General features: G+C 49.3%; 1 protein-coding gene across 1 annotated transcript in view; it reads right to left on the reverse strand.

Moving 5' to 3' along the window:
- LOC149332776 (uncharacterized) overlaps window positions 1–19667 on the reverse strand; it is a 65102-nt gene that overhangs the window by 41083 nt on the left and 4352 nt on the right. Inside the window, exon 2 of the mRNA XM_089558358.1 lies at window positions 9190–9270. The gene's annotated coding sequence lies outside the window, so the exon portion shown is untranslated. The remainder of the gene's footprint in view (window positions 1–9189; window positions 9271–19667) is intronic.

Here is a 19667-nt window from a genome sequence, read left to right on the forward strand (position 1 = left end):
TAAGGTATGGGAAACAGATAGGAAGGGTGCACAGTCTCGTCCAATACGAAAGGGAACACCTCACCACTACAGAGCCAATGAACATATATCCTTAAAGGTAGTATGGGACATGCTTCCACGCATTTGCAAGAAAGTTTCACTGTGAACAAGTGCTGCTTTTAAACTACAACAGAGCAGAGGGCGCCTTTGGCCCTCTAACGCCAAATAAAAGTTTCTTTTCCTACAGGAATGGACAGCAGCCGAATGCTTGCATGCCTGTCTTCCATGTGACGTCAGTTACCCCCATGTGTCAAGAACATGGAGCATGCATTTATTTACAGGAGAAAAGAACTGCAAGTAATGCAGGCACAGGTGGCACCTAGAAGTGCAGGATACAAGCTTCGTGTGCTGCATGTTCCTGTGGAAGCCTCATCTGAATGGACCACAAGCCATACTTTAAAGAGCTTGCATGTGCTGCCCTAGAAAGTGGTACCATAAAAGAAGCAACGACTGCACGGTGAAGCTCGGCTTCTTAAGCCAGCTAGCAGATGCTGCCACAACGCAACTGCTTCTGGCTCACTTCAAAGGTGCACTGAAGAGGAATCTGAACTCGTCTTTTTGAAGCGGAAACTGGGTCTACACATTCCGAGCATTCTTAGAAACGTCGACTTACTGCCCTGTGTGGCCAATTTCCCTAATTAAATCGAATTAACGTCCGGCTCCCGCCTTTATTTTTAAATTCTCCCCGTGCGGTGGGCGGAGTCGACCAACGCGTGGAGTGCCTTTCACCCAGTCCCGTGGCAGCTTGCCGCTATGCCATCGGCGGAGTAATACGTAGTAATCCATAGAAGCAAATAGTCCGCGCGTATTTTTATTTCTGCGGACTTATTTTGCGGCTATATTATCTGTGAATTAAACTATTTATTCTCGGAACTATAAAAAACAAAATAAAGCGAAAGCAAAGCCTCCACGGAGCTGGCTGAAAGGCACTCCACGCGTTGGTCAACTCCGCCCACCGTACGGGGAGAATTAAAAAAAATGAAGGCGGGAGCCGGATGTTAATTCGATTTAGTTAGGGAAATCGGCCACACAGGGCAATAAGTCGAACTTTCTAAGAATGCTCGGAACATGTAGATCGAGTTCCCGCGGCAAAAAGACAAGTTCAGATTTCTCTTCAGTGCACCTTTAAGCATCAAACACCTGCTGCTCTCAAACAGACAACAAAATTTCCACTCCACTGTGTTTTCTGCTATAAACAAGCCTAGTTAGGCACACTCACTAAGGAGTGCATACATTTTGCCTCTGGGTGTGGACAGATGAGAGTGTGAGTGGATGCGACAGTGAAGTTTGCCGTGTGTGTTTCACAATGACGGTACCTGCTCTTTTTTTTTCTTTTTTAGCTGATAGCTAAGAGAAGCTTTTTGATGCAGCCGAAGGCTACTGAGAGTGTGGTGATATGCTGGAGTCTTCGGATGAATAAAGCAAAGAATTCTTCTGCTGGCCTTTCAATCTGGTTCTCTTTGCTAATTCAACACGGCGTGGGTGTAGGCCCTTTGCTGGTGCAATGAACTGCTACAGGTTGTGTTGGGTCCTTTGAATTTCTAGTGGCACTGCTAGAAGGATGGGTTCTCTCTTGTCATGCACCCTAAACCGCTTAAAGGTGCACTGAAGAGGATTCTGAACTTGCCTTTTCCCGCGGGAACTCGATCTACACGTTCCTAGCATTCTTAGAAACTTCGATTTATAGCCCTGCGTGGCCGGTTTCCCTAATTAAATCAAATTAACGTCCGGCTCCCGCCTTTCTTTCTTTTTTTGAATTCTCCCCGTACGGTGGGCGGAGTCGACCAACGCATGGAGCGCCTTTCACCCAGTCCCGTGGTGGCTTGCCGCTCTGCCATCGGCAGAGTAATACGTAGTAGTCCGTAGTAGCAAACAGTCCACGCGTATATTTATTTCTGGAAGCTTATTTTGCGGCTATATTATCTGCGAATGAAACTATTTATTCACGGAAACCTAAAAAAACAAAATAAAGCGAGAGCAAAGCCTCCACGGAGCTGGCTGAAAGGCACTCCATGCGTTGGTCGACTCTGCTCACCGTAAAGAGAGAATTCAAAAAGTAAAGGCGGAAGCCGGACGTTAATTCGATTTAATTAGGGAAATCGGCCACACAGGGCAATAAGTCGCAGTTTCTAAGAATGCTCGGAACGTGTAGATAGAGTTCCCGTGGCAAAAAGACGAGTTCAGATTCCTCTTCAGTGCACCTTTAAGCCACCATTATGCAGAGTTGCTAAGATGCAGGGGTGGAAGCAGGCTCCAGCTTTTTGGAGCAGGCATGGGAGCAGCAAAAGTTTTATTTTGGAGCAGCTTTGGAGCAGCAAAGGTCCCATTTTGGAGCAGGTTTGGAGCAATTTTTAGGCTATTTTGGAGCAGTTTTGGCGCAGATTGGCGACATTTAAATTCGACCGAGAGCAATTTTGTTTGCAACTAGTCCAAAAACTGCATAAATATTGATCACGGATCCCACAGGCCAGAATTAATTAAAAGCACTGCAACTGTTCTGAAGATGTTTGCTAGAGTTCATAAAAAAAATAGACATGTGGCAGCTACTACAAACAGTAGTTGCAGTACATTAGCTGCTATTAATTTCAGTTCAGAAAAAAAAGAAAACAACATAATGGGGACAGTTCATCAAAACTGTCAAAAGAGTGCAGCAGAATCTCGAATATACTATGTCAGGACCGAAAAAAAAATCAATACCCGCCAACCGGTGGATTTTGAAAATACGGAATATTACCACAGCCAAACCAACAAGGAGGTACTCGCATAATTTGCGCCCTCGCGTAAATTTGCACCCAGAATTTATTACCCAAGCATATATGAAAAAAAAATGCACCAGTGTGCACGCGGGTGCACGCAAGGCAGGTTGTGGAAGATTGGCACAAACATGTTACGGTGTACGGCTGTGAAAGGTGAGAGTAGCGAGGGGACACCGGCCGCGTCACTGTGAAGATGTAACCACGTAACTGGCCAGGCCAAGCCAAAGCAATGTCAACTGCGTGCGAGGTGCTAGCACAACAGCCCGGTGTCCATTCCCTGGCAGCTCCACGTATAAGGTGTTCGTAATTCGTTTGTTAAATTAGCTCTGGTAAAGAAAATTATATTCGCGCGCTGTTTACCCAGCCCAGAGCCGTGTATTATGGCTCTGACCCGGCCCACTCGCGCTGGCGGCTGTTTTCCACGACAAGGTGTCTGAAATCCTAAACAACAGCGATTCGGTTTGCCGTTAGTCAGCCGGGTCCATCGCGAGGACGCCGTTTTAGCGTCGTTTATCGCCTCTGGCTCCTGACTGCTGGCTCTGTGATTGTATCGTTGCGCGTTTATTGCTTAGAGCAGCGCACGCGGCGTCATGACATCCCGCGGGTACGGAGGTTGCGTCGACAGCGAGGGGTGCAAGTGTGGGGTCGCAATAATGTAGGGCATATATGCGCGTTACGCCCTTTATAGAGTTTTTTTTTTTTATAACGTGTTTCACGAAATCTCCACATCTCTTTTAGCAGCCCTAAATTACTGAAAAAAGTGCACAAATTATGCGAGTGAACCTGGTACCTCGTCCGCACAATAATTACAGCTTGCTATGTGAGGTCATTTCCCAATACCGGCCACACTAGTGTTATATTACCGATAATAGTTAACAGTACTTTTACTCATGCTTGCACAAGTCTTTGGTGACAGCCGCGCTGACCGCCACGAGAAGGGACCACACCACGAGCGAACCCAACTGTCGATGCGAATGCGGTTGCGTCCGTTTCGTCACGAGCACCCAGTGTTGCCCAGCCGACAATAACACTCGGCTAACTTTGGCTCTGTATACTTGCAATGGGAGTAAATTGCAGTTTGGGCGCAGCTTGGCGCAGGAGATCAAATTGGCACAGCATGGCGCAATTGGCGCAGCACTTCCACCCCTGAAGATGACAACTGTCTGCTTACCAGCACTTATTAGCATAAGCTCAAACACTAAGCACTGCTGTGGATACTTGGGGTTTTCTGCGTACAGGCTTGTGCGTGGCACAGCACCATACGGGCTGTACTTGTTTGCCTGTGCCCAGCTTAGAATAGTCAATGGCCACTCGTCCGTGGAGCAAAACATTCACTATGCAACTCGCTTATCTGATGCGAGACATGCAACAATCCACACATCTCACCGTGACAGCTCTTGCCGCAACATATCGGACAACGTGTAGAGACAGCATGTGAAAGAGTACATGATGGCTTTTCTCTACATGGCTTTTGGATACAGGTGTGAACTGAAGCTTGGCTGATATAAAAAGCCTGCTTGCCACGTCTTGGAAAAACTCATCACCTCGCATGATGCACACACTCTAGCTGACACGACAGACCAGAAGATCGCAGCACAATGCTCCCACTAACTGGCCATAAAAACTGAGAACACAATTAGATATCAGCACATAACCCACAAGCTGACGCTGACAAGGTTCAGGAAAAACAGCAATTAGATGAGAAGCCAAATAAGGAAAACTTAAAGCACACATAGCGGAAGCGGGAAAATGTGCAGTTAAGCAGTTTAAGATTGTGCGAATAGTGGGGAGGAGAAGAAAACTCGAAAATTAAACACGAGGACGGCTCCCGAGCAGTGGTGGAAGGAGGGGGGGGGGGCGCTTGGAGACCGGGGTTCTCCAGCACGGAAACAAACCATTACTTAGGCAACCCAACAACAGAAACCGCCGCGCCGGCGATAATTCACCCCCGCGACACCGGGCACGTTCGCGCGACAGGGCTATCATAAATGACAGCTTCCAAAACGCAGGCGAGGACCAGGCGACGAGAAGCGCGAGCGATACGGGCTATAGCGTGAAAAGAAAAAGAAACCGCAACGCCTCTCAACAGCGGTGCTATGCGCGCGCCCGATTATTCTGGACAGCCAGCAGAGGAAGCGTGTTTTTCAACAACGGCCATGAGGTAGCGGCGCGCTGCCCTTAGCAACGGAGTCGAGCGTCACCCAGGAGAAGGAAGGCACACCTCTTGGATAAAGAAAAAAAAAAAATAAGTGGTGGGGGGCATGCGATCCAAGCCAGCCAGCCAGCCCGCCAACCCCGCGCACGCACTTCGCCGCCTCGGATCGCCGCTGCTCACCTACCTACACTCCACCCGAGATGGACAAAGATCCTCGAAGCCACGGCGGAAAACGCTCGGCTGTGTCGCGAAAAAGAAATCTCATGAAGACACACACGCACGGTAGCCACCACAACAACGGCGAGCAGACGAACGCCGAGCGCGTCCCGTCCTTGCGCGGGAGGGGAGGGCAGAGAAACGGGGGGGAATAAAAAAAAGAGAGCGCGGCGAGCGCCCTCGTCCCGCCGAAGCTCGCAGCGCGCGAGAACCCACGTGCATAGCGCGTCGCGGCACTGTTGTCATGGGAACGCGTGCGTGCGCCGCTAGAGAGAGAGACGAGAGGCAGCCTGGGCTCAGTGCGGGGAGGTCTCTTTTCAGTCAACGCGTTTGTACTACCCCCCTCCCTACTCTCAGACCTCACACTGCTACCTACCTACCCCACTCCACATCGGCGCCCGTTACAGAGAGATTCCGCCACTGCGGTGAAAGATGAGAAGTGGAATGCAACGGTATCTGTGACCCGAAATACGCGGGTTCGATCCCGGCCGCGGCGGCCGAATTTCGATGGAGGCGAAATTCTAGAGGCCCGTGTGCTGTGCGATGTCAGTGTGGTCGAAATTTCCGGAGCCTTTCACTACGGCGTCCCTCATAGCCTGAGTTTCTTCGGGACGTTAAACCCCAATAAACCAAACCAATCATTGCCCAAAGTGAAGCTTTGGGACGCATATCCTCGCTGGCCTACGCTACTGCCGGCTGTTTCAGTTACATAATGCGCCGCGTGGGGTGATGAGAGAGAGAGAGAGAGACGTGGGCTGCATGTGTTAGCGCTGACAACGATGAGCGAACTCTCGCGATCAACCATTAACTTCCACCTGACGCCCTCGGGACTGCAAGGAATTACTTACCACTTATGCGGGAGAACATCCCGTTCCTCACGCTCGTAACGCCTCCTCCCACGGCTGTGACAAACTCGCGAAATACTTGCGTAGACCCCGTCTTTGAGAACTAGGCATTGGTGCCATTTGGTGCAGCAAGTCGAGCATATATCCATCTATTTCTCCGACCACAAAGCTTCCTTCATGACAATCAAAACTGTAGGTGGAGCGTTTCTTGAAGAAGGAGTATGTGCGAAAAATAACAAGTTATCTATAATTGTACATTACATGTCTTGCCCGAATTCTTTGCCTCAACCTAAAACAGCTGATGAGCTGTGCTCAAATTTCGCATTAGGAAGTAACGTAATCGTCGGCATTTTTTTTTTAAATTCCCCCACCCCCGATGTAGTAACGCCACTAGTTTCTTTCTTTTTTTTTTAATAACGCGTCGAAGGCTGCGCACTGGGCATTTGACAAAGCCAGACTCCACAGCAACCAGGACCCAGCAAACCAAAAACCTCTCAGAGACGTCTAGCGAGACGTCTCTGAGAGGTTTTTGGTTTGCTGGAAAGGCGAAAGGGGGCTGCGGCTTAGTCAAGCTGTCTCTCAGCTTTTTCTGCGCCTCCGCTGTCTGTACCTTTACAAGGCAGAAATAAAGAATTTGAATTTGAAACTAGTCGGATACAACTCAAGAGCGAAGCGGCTTTTCCCTGTCAAAGGACCCCCTTCCAGCTAATGGTGTCGGCCGATCCTCATGACCCTGGCTAGCAAGACAATGCAGGGAGTGGCAGAAGAAAGCGATTGCATTGTCACGCTAGCAGGGTCATGAGAATCGGCCGACGCCAATAGCTGGAAGGGGGGGGGGGGGGGTCCTTTGACAGAGAAAAGCCGCTTCGCACTTGAGTTGTATCCGAGCGTAGGGCAATCCAGGCACAGCCCAGCAAGCCAAAAACCTCTCAGAGACGTCTAACCAAAAACCTCTCAGAGACGTCTAACCAAAAACCTCTCTGAGACGTTTTTGGTTTGCTGGGAGAAAAGGTTGCCCTGCAGTGCTCTAGACGATCTCTCCTGAACTGCATCTGCGTTGGATACACCGCGACACATTGGAGCGCTCCGCTTTTCACGATGGCGGTTTCCGAGCAGCCCGACCCCAGAAGAGCAAGAACGGGCGATTCTGCCGCGTCATCGGCCAAGAGAAAGTCTCTGCTAGCGCTCGTTTTTCCTCGGCGAGAGCAGCCACTCGGCAAACTCACCGATAGCGACGGCGCTGCACTCGGTTTGGCATACGCCAGCGGCAGATAGTGGACCACAAACAACCCGCTACCGCGAAACGACGCGCGCACGGGCGGCACGAGCGATGGCAGAAGAGGAGGCCAACGAAAACGTCTTATAGATAGGCTTAAGAAGAAGATGGGAAGGCAGGAGGAAGGAAACCGCCACAACCAGAGTACAATAAACAGTTCCTCCCGGCCCACTGCCCGGTTCGCGAGCAAAATGAGACAAAGAGGAGAAGGCGCCCAGCACATCACGTACGAAAAAAGGTGTTAAGAGTTCCTTCTAGGCCAAGCCGTGTGGTTCGTTATGCATTGCCATAAAGTGAGAGGAACTTTCATCCTCACCACTCCAAAACACAGGACTTTCAGGGCTCCTTGGGCTTTTTTACTTTAAAAAGAAAAGCTGTACAAATGCTGACAGTTTTCGTTCATGCCCTCAACAGAATGTCAAATTTCGCAGCATATTACACTGACACCGCGAGGTGCTGTAATCAAACTGTCATTCCACATTTTCACTAGATGAAGTTACCAAGGTTATCGCACACCGATATCCACGCATCGTGCCAGAAGACGATAAGACCAAAATGAAAAAGTGCGTGTAATGGAAAGGGGGCAAGAGGGGACACATGTATCGCTTTGCCACATGTCCTGAAATCTGCGTCTACGGCAGCACGGTTTCCGAGTTTCGACGTAAGCGGGCTGTCGCGAGACCCGCCGAAGCCGTTGTCTCTTTGGCCAGAGGGTGACAAAAAAAATTAAATAAAAATAAACACGCCACTTTGGCAGCCTCCCCAAGCGATTCGCTCTGGTCCCCTCTATAGACTACTCCTCCTGGCCTTCCTTTCGCCACTACCCGCTGGTTGCCGTGGCTACCGCGTAACCATGGCGACCAACGGGACGCCACAGAACCGCCACGACCACAACGCCGCCACTGCCGACTCGAGAGAGACGCCGATATATAGGGCGCGATGTCCACGGAGGGAGGGGGAGGACTGGTCAAGTTTTCGGGCGAGAGCCCCGTCAGTCCCGCGGCCGGCAGAGCGTTGTGAAAGGTCGTTTCCCTTCCCAATTTCTTCTCGGATGAGGAAGAGGCTGGGGAAGACGGGATAGGAGGAGGGGGGAGACAGCCAGGTCGGTTGCCAGGGGCAACCGCATTGCCAAGCGCTCCCCCGCCTGCCGATACAGAGCCTGTAGGAGGCCGAACACCAACAGTGCACCCTTGTAATACGCGAGATTCCCTCCCTAACCCCCAGCACCCAACCCCAACCCGTTATCCCCCGCCAGCGCGCCTTTGGCGGGTTCCTATCGGGAGACTGAACGGCTCGCGAGGAAGCGAAGCGGTTTTGCGTTCCCACGCCGTGGTGGCCTTTATACGCCACTTACTTTGCATACAAAGGGAACCGCTAGACTGAGAGCGATCAACAGCTCTAATAATGGCAACGTTGACCCCCAAATGCACTGTCTCCTTTCACAGCGGGACGAAGATGCGAGAAACGCTGACGTTACCAGTTAAGATTGTCATCGTACATCGTCGGTGGCACCAGAAGGAATATCTGTTCAGCACAAATATCTGAAGAAGCGCTACACTTAGTGTAGTCGTTTGGCTGTGTTCAGGTGGATGTTAATAGCTGCTACTGTTTCTCTCGTTCCAATTCTACTCCACTCTAAGAGCTTCCTTTATGCACATGGCGCAATGTGATTACACCTCGATAAAACGCGAAGTTGGGTTTACGACTACACAGTATCACCAAAAATCCACGCAGCTTAAAACTCCTTCTTGCTTGAATAATAAATCCAGAGGTCATTTGGCTGCTGTGCACATGCAGGAAAGTGTAAAGGAAAGGGATCAATTTGAAATTGAACCGAGAATCAATACGGACCGACTCTTTTTCACCCCTTCTTAAGTACGAACATAGTAAGACATCACTTGCCTTTCTCCAAATTATTGCTTGTCGAAGGCTTGTGTTCTCGGCGTGTCCAGACATAGGGGCCAGCTTCAGGACCGCTGCAACCTGTGTCGATGGAGAGTAGGGACCAGGAGACAGCGTAAATATTCAAGAATGTGTTGACAAAGTTAGCGGATTCCACCAATCAGGTGTAGCAGGTGACTAATGTTAGGTGTCAGAGCAACACCCTATAAATATACAGTTTATGGCTGTTTCTTTAATGACTCGACAAAATCATTACCTCCTCCAGGCGGATATTTGAAAAAGTCAACAGTTACTGAAAACAAGAAAGGCACAATGAAACGTTACTTTTGTTGTGGTGCTGAGTGGAGTGGAAAGCAGATGTGCGATTGTTTTTGGACAAAAGATAATTTCTTCAAAAATTCGAGAAGACAACTACATGCACTTGTGGCATCTCCACTCAAAGCTTTTGCATGCTGCATGTCACGTACAGTTGCTTACCAAATGAGTTATGGCAGCAGCTGTCACATCTGTCATGCAAATCGTCATTCATCTGCTAACGACTCGTGTTTCTGTCACATTATTTTAACAGGCTCTGGGAAAAGGTATAATTGCCCCATCTAGTAATTATAAAACATTTTGTGTTATTTCAAGAAAAAAAAAATCTGCACAAGCTGACTGGCAGCAACCAATCGCCTGTTTCGACAGCACTACCCTTTAATTTTCTGCATACTTTACTAAACATATTGCCCCCCCCCCCCCCCCCCCCTCTCCCAATGAAGACTATATTCATTTGCAAAGGTCATGCCCAGATTAGCCCTATAAGGATGCGTCAAAGCTCTACGCTACCAGAGTTGTATCGTGCCTTTCTTTTTTACATATAGAAAAACAGTTCAGGACCGGAGAGACCAGCAGAACGATGCTATCTCCAGTAGCCTTCCTCCAGACGAAGTTTAGGAATAAGCCCACTAACGATCAGCCGCAGTGCCGCGAGCGGCATCATGGCCCACACCAAAAACCGAGCCAAAATAATCAACAACAAACAGAGATGGTGAGGCGAGAGAAGGCGTACCGCTCCCTCATTTTCCAGTCTCCCAATACCGCTCCCGCATTCCCTTCGCGACCCGGAAGAACAGCCGTCGAGTAAAAAGGGGAGGAGGAGAGGAGGCGGCCGCGCGTCACCGCCCCGGCGCATGCGCAGACGCGCCGCCGTTGCCATGGCAACGCTCCGCGGCGTCCCTTTTGCAGAAGGGAACACAAACAAGACGTCACCGGCCGGGAAGGAGACGGAGGGAAGAGCGGGGCTGAGAATAAAGGGAGAAAATTTTCCAGCGCGCGCGAAACGGGGACCACGTGTCTGCGGCGGCGAGCGCCCAGTCTGATGACACGCGCGCCAACTGTCGAATCAAGGCTGGCCGACACGTCAAGAAGGCGGCGCCCAAGACACCGCGTCCTGCACCCACTGGAACGGGGTCTCACGTGGTTGCTCGACAGCACAGAAGTGTCGACAGAACGGGAGGCTAGGAGGACCATCCACACGTGAAGCGTCAAAATCGAGGGTAAAATCGAGCGACACATGGCGAAAAAAAAAAAGGAACAGATGGAGGAGGAACCAGCTATTTTGCTTTAACGCAAAGTACAGTGTTTGTCAAAAGTAACCAGGCTGCATGGTTTGCTTCTCATTTGTATAGTAGAGCCTTTACGGCTTTCGCCAAGGTCGAAAAGTTCTTTGAAGGTGAAGACGGGTTCTCCTTACCATACAGAGATTTAGAGCTTCAGGACTGGCATAATAGCTTTAATATACGACTGAGAAGCAAAACCATGCAGCCTGGTTACTTTTGACAAAGACTGTACACACCAGCAGAAGTCGATATTCTTGCTCGCTCACTCTCACCGACCGCTACTATCCATTACACGCGGCGACACGGACTTCTGACTTCCGCGCAGAATTTGCACTCTTCGTATCCTCTCAATTCGATGCAAAGCATTTTTTTTAACTGGCACGAAATGAGAGTGGACGTCTGGCGGAGGGATTCAGTGTCACACGGGGGGAGGGGGCAACCAATTTTGGCTTCCCTAATGCACTGCTATTTCGCAGCAATCAAGGGAAACCGTAGGGATTTTTTTTAGTTACATCTTGTTCCGCCAGATGGCGTTGTCCGTCTCAGCGGAGTCTCTTGACTTGGAACAAATTCGTCGCGTTTTCTGCGTTGCTCGGTGTGTGATGCACTGCACTTTCGCTGTCTAATCAGTGTTGCTGGCATAATACACCGCGAAGCTGTTTGCGCCTATAACAAGAGTCGCATTATTTGCAAGGATTAAAATTTTGGGCACAAAAATGCGAAATAAAATGTGTTTACAGCTTTGTCATTGAATACAGACTGTTTAACGGAACGCTTACGTAAACTTTTGGTACTTGGTTGCGGAGTTTTGGTTTTGGCGGTTTTCTCCCCGCTGTTTTCCCCTTCTGAAACGAAGCGCGCCTTATAATTTTTTTTTTTTTTTGCTGCAGGTCCCAAAGAACCAGCCCGCACTCCACGGCGTCGATGAGCCCCTCATTGAAGCCTTGGGATTGGGCGTGTGCCATGGTAGTGCAAGTGTAGTAACTACGAGCTCTCGAAAAAAAACTTGCCAACTCAAAATGCGGCACTTTCGAGAAAGCGCGCGAAATTACCGGCAGTGACGTACGCTGCCGGATCAGCTGCTATTGGCTAATCGCGTAAGGAACTTCCGGGCGACGAGCGAAACATTCTGTGAGTGCAGATCCGAGCAACACGACACGCGAAACCGGCATTTCGTTTCTCGCGACGGCGTCGCTCGTCGCTTGCCGCTGTCGCGTGAGTTTTCGCGTACATGGGAGTTCAGCCTTTACGGTTTAACGTCCCAAAGCGACTCAGGCTATGAGGGACGCCGTAGTGAAGGGCTCCGGAAATTTCGACCACCTGGGGTTCTTTAACGTGCACAGTACACGGGCCTCTAGAATTTCGCCTTCATCGAAATTCGGCCGCCGAGGCCGGGATCGAACCCGCGTCTTTCGGGTCAGCAGCCGAGCGCCGTAACCACTGAGCCACCGCGGCGGGGCCCTAAGCCTAGCTCCTACTGCTTGAATCCGGTGTGAAACGTCGACACGTACGCGTTAGGGAATGCAACCAAAACACGTTTCTGGCGCCATTTGCATGATTTGAACAATTAAAACCACCAAAGAAAGGCGGCTTTTATCAAGTTGACACTGCTCGCCCTCAGTGGCCTTACTTCCGGACGCCGCATGCGCCAGGCGTTTTCAAGGGAACCCACCTACGATAGGCTGGGCACCTGTTTAGGATGCCTGCATACGCAGAAGGCCGAGAATGCGGCTCGTCGATCTAGAGGGACTTCACTCTGATTTCCTTCCCGTCAACTCCCGTGTCCCACGGAGGTGTCCTTGAACTAGAGATGCAAAACTATTGGAAAAGTTAGGAGAAGGTAAGTGACGCCAACCAAGTAAAATACAGTAAAATACAGGAGGCTTCTTCTCGAGTCGTGGCACATACAGCAAACACGAGAGAATGTTAATCGTTCCCTGGGGACTCTCCCCTCATCCTACGTCCATGGGCTGCGGCCATTGACCCGCAGGTCCTCCACACAGGGGCTTAAAAAGCCAAGCTGCGCTCGCCCGTAGTCACACCGTGAAGAAGGGGCCGAGCCGGTCCCGAAACGTCGTGTTTTTCCTGTATTTTACTTGGTTGGCGTCACTTACCTTCTCCTAACATTAAATTTCCCAACCAGACAGACTTCTGTCGAATGTTTTCTTTTGAGTCTATTGGAAAAGTGACTATCGATAGTGTAAAAAAACTATCGATAGACTTATCGATAGTCTACTGTCGATAGTAATACTATCGATAGTAGCAATATTGATATTATGCATTTGTTGGTCAGCGGTAAAAAGCTATCGACAGTGCTACTATCGATAGACTATCAATAGTATTATCGATAGTCTACAGTCGATAGTAGCAATATTGATATTATGCATTTGTTGGCCAGCGGTAAAAAGCTATCGACAGTGCGACTATCGATAGACTATCAATAGTATTATCGATAGTCTACTGTCGATAGTAGCAATATTGATATTATGCATTTGTTGGCCAGCGATATAACCACAAAATTTGCGATAGCTAATTGGCATCACGGTCTCATGAGTATTAACGGTCCTAAGAGACTCATGCTATGAGGGATGCCGTAGTGGAGGTGTCCGGGTAAATTTCGACCAGCTGTGGTTCTTTAACATGCACAGGGACAGTTCGGAAAAATGCCTGGAACTGCATCCGATGAAAGAACAAACCGCACAAGCTGTGCTGGCTTACACGACACCATCGTGCACAGCAGACGCCGTCTTGCTGACGTAACGGCTGCAGAAATGCTTTTCGCACACATGCTTCGCAACTAGGACATTCGCACGCTAACATTTTATCCAGCAACTTTACGTAGCGAACGTCTGCAGAGCTCGGTGACGCGTAGGCCGCGAAAATCGGCGAGTCCTGTCAGATACTCATAATACCACCTCCATACCACACACTCGGGAAACCAAGTTTAGGATGCAGTGGGTACGCGTGGCTGATTTTATAGAATTAATAGACCTATATATAACAAGTGGTATCGATACGGCTATCGATTGTACTACCAACAGAACTATCGAAAGTACTATCGATACTACTAACGAAAGTACTAACTATCGATAGTACTATCGATAGCGCACTATCGATAGTACTATCGGTAGTCTTTTTTACCATCGATAGTTCGATAGTGAATCAACTATCGATAGTATCGATAGTACTATTGATAGTTTTGCATCACTACCTTGGACCGTTGCTTCTTCTAACATACATCACGATTTAACTGCCTGCATCGATGACGGTGTCACTATACGCTGCCGCAAGCTGGCCTCCAACTTGACTAGCACATGTAAGCTATATAAAACGAGAAATCGTACATCACTCGGAACGCTGTACGACAAACGGTTGGTTGCGTCACAATTTTGGCACGCGAATGTCCGGAAAACTGGCGCCAGATGGCGGTCAGCAAGTGGCGGGCACACATAGACCAACGACATGTATATGAGTGTCTGAAATGGCGGTGCAAGGCTTGTGCGTCATACGGCAGCTTGATGACGTCACCCTATTTTTCGTGCATCGCTGGGATTTCCTTTTCCACCCTCTGGGAAAGAAGAAATCGGCACCTCGCGGCTGTCATGGTCTCGATCCTGGCTAATAAAACCCATCACGGGTCGTCACGTCACGTGGGGTGGACTTTCTTATAGACAAGCGTCATGTTTGTAAACAAAGGTGGCGCTGCGGTGGGCAGCGACGCGGGGTGTAGGCAAAAACGTAGCATGCCTACCCCGCGCCAAGCGATGCTGCCTTCGAAACCAACTCGCGTGCGCGCATATTTCAAAGCGTGCGCGTCGTTTGTGGCTAGAAACATTTCTGTTGGTGACCCGTGAGCACTTCAGCACTTCTTCAACCTGTTCGCCAGACGGAATTATCTGGCGAAGCGCTGCACATGGCTTCCTTCCGCGCTCCTATGTTTGACAGCAACGGCGCGGCTACGGCGGTCGACTAGGTTGACTTATTAAATGAAACCGAGAAAGCACGAGGTATACAGGTCTGCAATCTCAACATTTGGGGCGATACAGCATACCCGATCGCTAAGTGCAAGAAGAAGGACGACGGGAGGCAGCTTTTTCCCATGACGAACCTTTAACTGTGATGTGCCTTGCTCTCGTCCAGCCACTTCAGTGCGGAAAACGCCGAACACTACTGGACACTGAAGCCATGCAGTTACTTTAAACGAGTCATGGAATCGTGATCTTCGCTGGCAATGTCAGAAAAAAATGATTTTTTATTCGCTTGGCTTTAAGAGAGGTGCTTAGGCGAATGGATAGAAGTTTACCTCGAGCTACAACGAATTTAATTTTGCTCTGCAGAGCTAAATATTATAAGTCATTCTGATTGCAGGCCTTATTCTGCTTGATAACTGGTTTTGGTCTGGTATTTGCTGTTTTCGCCAGATTCTGATTGACCAGTAATTGTAAAATTCAGGTAAAATTGGAAATAACACTGCATGATTTTGTTGATACCTTAGCGACGTTTAATCGTTTTCTAGGATAGGTGGGGAAAAAACGTACTGTAGTGAATTACAATGAACGCGCCTGAACTATGATGAACACGCCTCATGTTGCCTCGATGGCAGACGAATAAGTTGACGACGAAGTGCCGGCGCGCGGCTCCAGCTCTCTGGCTGTCTAGACTGACTGTGATTTTGCTGCCGTCCGCTCAGCTGTTTGGTGAACTGTATCGCCGAGTTCACTAGTACGCGAACCCCCTTTCAGTACAAGTTGAAGCTCGTGGAAGCGAAAATAGAGAAAAAAACTACGCGTCGTATATTCCTACTACCGGACTACAGTGCTGCTTCAAACGTCGCGCTTAGTGGCCCGATGAATGCTGAAGGCGACTGGCAGCAGCTGTTATTTTTCTTTTTTTTTTAGCGCGAAGAGATGGCCGGGACGTAGTCCGGGTGATTGTCACCTGAAAACGATCCCCTGCGTTCAATTTACGGTCACACCCACATGGAATGTCGCGTCCAGACTTCTCATAATGAGAGCCCGACAGAACGCGAATAAGCTGCAGACGTTGATTCTTGCACTGTTCGCCGCGCGACTGAAGAGCAAACATGCGGATTAAGAGACGCAAACTATCATATTTAGATGCAGAAATGTAATACTAGCCGCGCAGCCGATCCGTCGCCGAACTTTTCCCGCTCCACGGCCGCTGCGCATCGCTTTGGCCCATATCTAAATGCGATAAATTTGTGGAAACTTGTGCCGCTGCCTTTCTTCAACATTGTGGTTCAACCACCCGCACCACAGCTCGCCGGAATATTGCAAAATGCGTTCAAAAACGCTCAAGCGTGGCATACCCCAGGCACACGGTACTGGCTTTTGCCTACACAAAGAAAGTCACTGCTGACTCCAGCGCCGCCGCATCTCCGTGACGTCACGGCCTGACGCTTGTCTATAAGAACGGGATGAAATTGCCACGTGACGCTCTCTACACAGTAATTTTTTTTTTACTGTTCCATGAAAGAGGTGACTGGAGCTAAGTGGCAAAGCACATTTAAGAGGAAAAAAAATCCCGAAATCTTCGCCCTCTTGAAACCGTATTTTATTTGAGATGCGTCACAGGACAGCAGAGTATGGGAATGAACGCCGAAAATTTTTAGGCAGGTGTCGCGAGCGTTTCGTCGCTTTCAGGGCACGGTCAATGTCCTCTGCAGAAAAACCCACTTCCAAAGCTTCAAACCCTGAAGAAGACAACAACCTCGAATTTCGCGCAACAATCGGAAACTTTTAACGCCCTGGCGGAAAATTTTTATTCCGGAAATGGCACCAAAATGGTCATTTAGTACTCGTGCTGCCATCTGTTGGAAAATCAAATAAAATGCTTTGGACAAGCCTTACTCGCCTCAAACCAGACACAGAATTCCAGAAACTACACGACAAGCTGGACTTAACATGAGCCAGAATTAAGAGTCTGCTTATGACGAGCTAGCTTGGGTCGCAACAGTGAGATATATATAATATATATAATCATCCTAACTGCGCCCACTGCAGGGCAAATGCTTCTCCAGTGTCTCTCCAATTAGCCCTGTCCTTTGTCAGTTGCGGCCACCGTATCCCCGCAAACTTCTTTATCTCATCCGCCCACCTAACTTTTTGCCACCCCCTGCTACGCTTGCCTTCTCCTGGAATCCACTCCATTACCCTTAAGGACCACCGGTTATCTTGCCTTCGCAATTACATGCCCTGCCGATTTCTTCCTCTTGATTTCGACTAGGATGTCATTAACCTGCGTTTGTTCCCTCACCTACTCCGCCCGCTTCCGATCTCTTAACATTACACCTATAATTTTTTCTTTCCACAGCTCGCTGCGTTAAACTTATGAGAAAAGCCAACAGCCACAGAAACCACGGGACGCAAGGGATTTTAATTTATTTATTTTGTGGTACTGATCAATTTTGAATATTACTGAATATGCTATCGCTTAAAGCTCATTGATTAGAAAAGCAGAAGAAAAAAACAACCACATGCCGCCGGCGGGAACCGAACCCACGACCTCCGAATAACGAAGATAAGCAAATGAAGATAAGCAAGCTTATCTTCATTTGCCTCTCAGTGGTGAAAAAAACTCATCGCATTTGTGTTTGTCACCTTTGGCCGTTTCATAGCTAACAATGCCCGACGCATTCGCTGCAACTTGCACCGTCACGCTTGCAGACTGGCTCGCGCGGGCGCCGCAACCACCGTTGACATATCGGCCTGCCGGAGCATTGAGGTCATCGCGCCTTGCCAGCAGCTGATTTCGTTCACTCAAGCCACGGCTGAGAGCAGCCCAATCGTGGCGCGGGAATGCGCTAGTGACGTGATTTTTTTTTGTATTTCGCCGGTTTTCTTTGGAGCCCGGAAAAAGATACACGTGATGCTTTCTTTATCGCAAATCAATGGAATGAGGGTTTCTGAAGGTGCTCTCCAACTTGCTATTCACACCTGCTGTCTAAAGCCACAGCCTCTGCTCGAATAAACAGGAATTAATAAGATTCCACTCTATATGAAAATTACATTTGCTCTTCGGAAATGTTACTTCGTTGATGTTGGCCATGACACGGACGCGGTCGACAGGTGCCTGACAGTGCGGGCATACATACAGACGGCCTAGACCTCATAAGTTCAGCCTTGTCGTGGGGCTGACGTCCCTTCACCTCAAACTTGCGCACACACTGAGTTTGATTCGAGGACGAAATATCTATAACTTCGCAAAGTTAATTTCTAAGCTGACAGTCCCTTAGGGACTCCCAGTGGAGTTACTATGTTTGCAGAGGAACTCTGTAAAAAACCGTCACCAGACTCGCATGCGTAGCACTTAAAATAACTTTAAAACAATGCACAGGTGATCACAATATGTGACGCAACAAATGTATTGGTAGTACTGAAGGGGACAAAAGTCACCAGGACGCGTCATCGGGAACTGAAGTTGATAGCTCTGTGATTATCCGCTGGCTGGAGACCACACTTGTCGAGGCAAAAGTCGTACTCGCGTGCTGTGACAGCAGGCGATACCTAACAAACATGGCAGCTGTTAGCCAAAATCGCTTGTCGTGCGTCCCGCACAATTTTGTCCCCAATAATGAGTTCCGCTTCTACATTGATAGCCTTTCGACAGTCTTTGAATTATATTTCGCCGTCACTTATTTGTTCTGTTGCTGTAGCAAGGAGATGCATTTTTACTGCGTATCGGTGCCCCGATCTGCTCAGATTTGATGGGGTGAAGGCTTCTCTCTCACACGCACACTTTTCACCAAAAGGACTATACTGCAAATGCAGTACAAAAAAAAGTTAGCGTGGCTAGATCAAATGCGCATTAGGTGTGCTAGCACGTAGGTTTTCAAGGTCAAGCAATCTTCAAAGATTGGCAAAATCTGTGAGTGGGGGGCCTTAATGCTGGCATTCTAGAAACCCAAGGTATGCACTGGCGCCTTGCTTGAGGTGCATGTAGCAGACGAGCTCCTGCTCCGCAAGCATGTTTTCATCGCGTGTCATACTGCCGTTTGGGATCTGCGCTCATCGGCAATTTGGCTACTAGTCGCCGGGCGCGACAGCCGCACGTAACTACCAAAACTGAGGTCAAGAAACCGCGTGTCTGGCTTACGTGACCGCAGATGGCACTCTTTCATTGTTGAGCAGGCGACCGAGGCAAATGCTCCGCTACCATTGTTCAGAAGAGGATCATGCGATTCCGTATTAGTGTGCGTGTGTACGTCAGTGTGTCGTCACTATCATGTGGTGTGACAATATTACATGTGTTAGCCGACGCCGAACCGTCGGTCCTGCCGATCCACTACGACTACCCGCAGATAACGGTGACCCCAAATAATCGTCAAGGCTGCCCCCGGAGCGCGCAAGTTCAGCCTGAGAGAAAAGTACGAATGCCGAGAAAGCTGCAAAGCAAATCTTTCTTCTTTTTAGGTCCATTCGATTCGCCTGCACTAGTGAACTGGTTATCGCAGTGTTGCGTGCTGCCCTTCGCCATTCGTTCCAGCGGTGCAAGATGGCGCCGTCTGCATGACGCCATTCGTTTCAAAAAAGTGCAGACATTGTGCAGGTCTAGTTCAGGAAAGTTCAGCAAAACCGTGCACCTCCTGAGTGGTCGGTGCCGAAATGGTGCAGCTGCAGCTGCCATGGAAGCAGACGATGGTTTGCGCGATGATGACCTGCGCTTCGCGATAAACGGTGGAGATACTCAAATTATTCCACTGGTCAATGAGAACGGTGCATGTGCCCGACTCTGATGGAACAAGACTGGCCACCCGAGAAGGCGGCAATGGAGGTGGGGATGGCAACCATGACCGGCACCTTGCATCTCTTGACCACCGTGCTCTCGACGCACCCGTCACCCGTGTTTCCTTTGGACTAA

Source organism: Amblyomma mixtum, chromosome 8 (genome assembly GCF_055824585.1).
Source record: "Amblyomma mixtum isolate Tamu chromosome 8, ASM5582458v1, whole genome shotgun sequence".
NCBI classification, from domain to species: Eukaryota; Metazoa; Arthropoda; class Arachnida; order Ixodida; family Ixodidae; genus Amblyomma; species Amblyomma mixtum.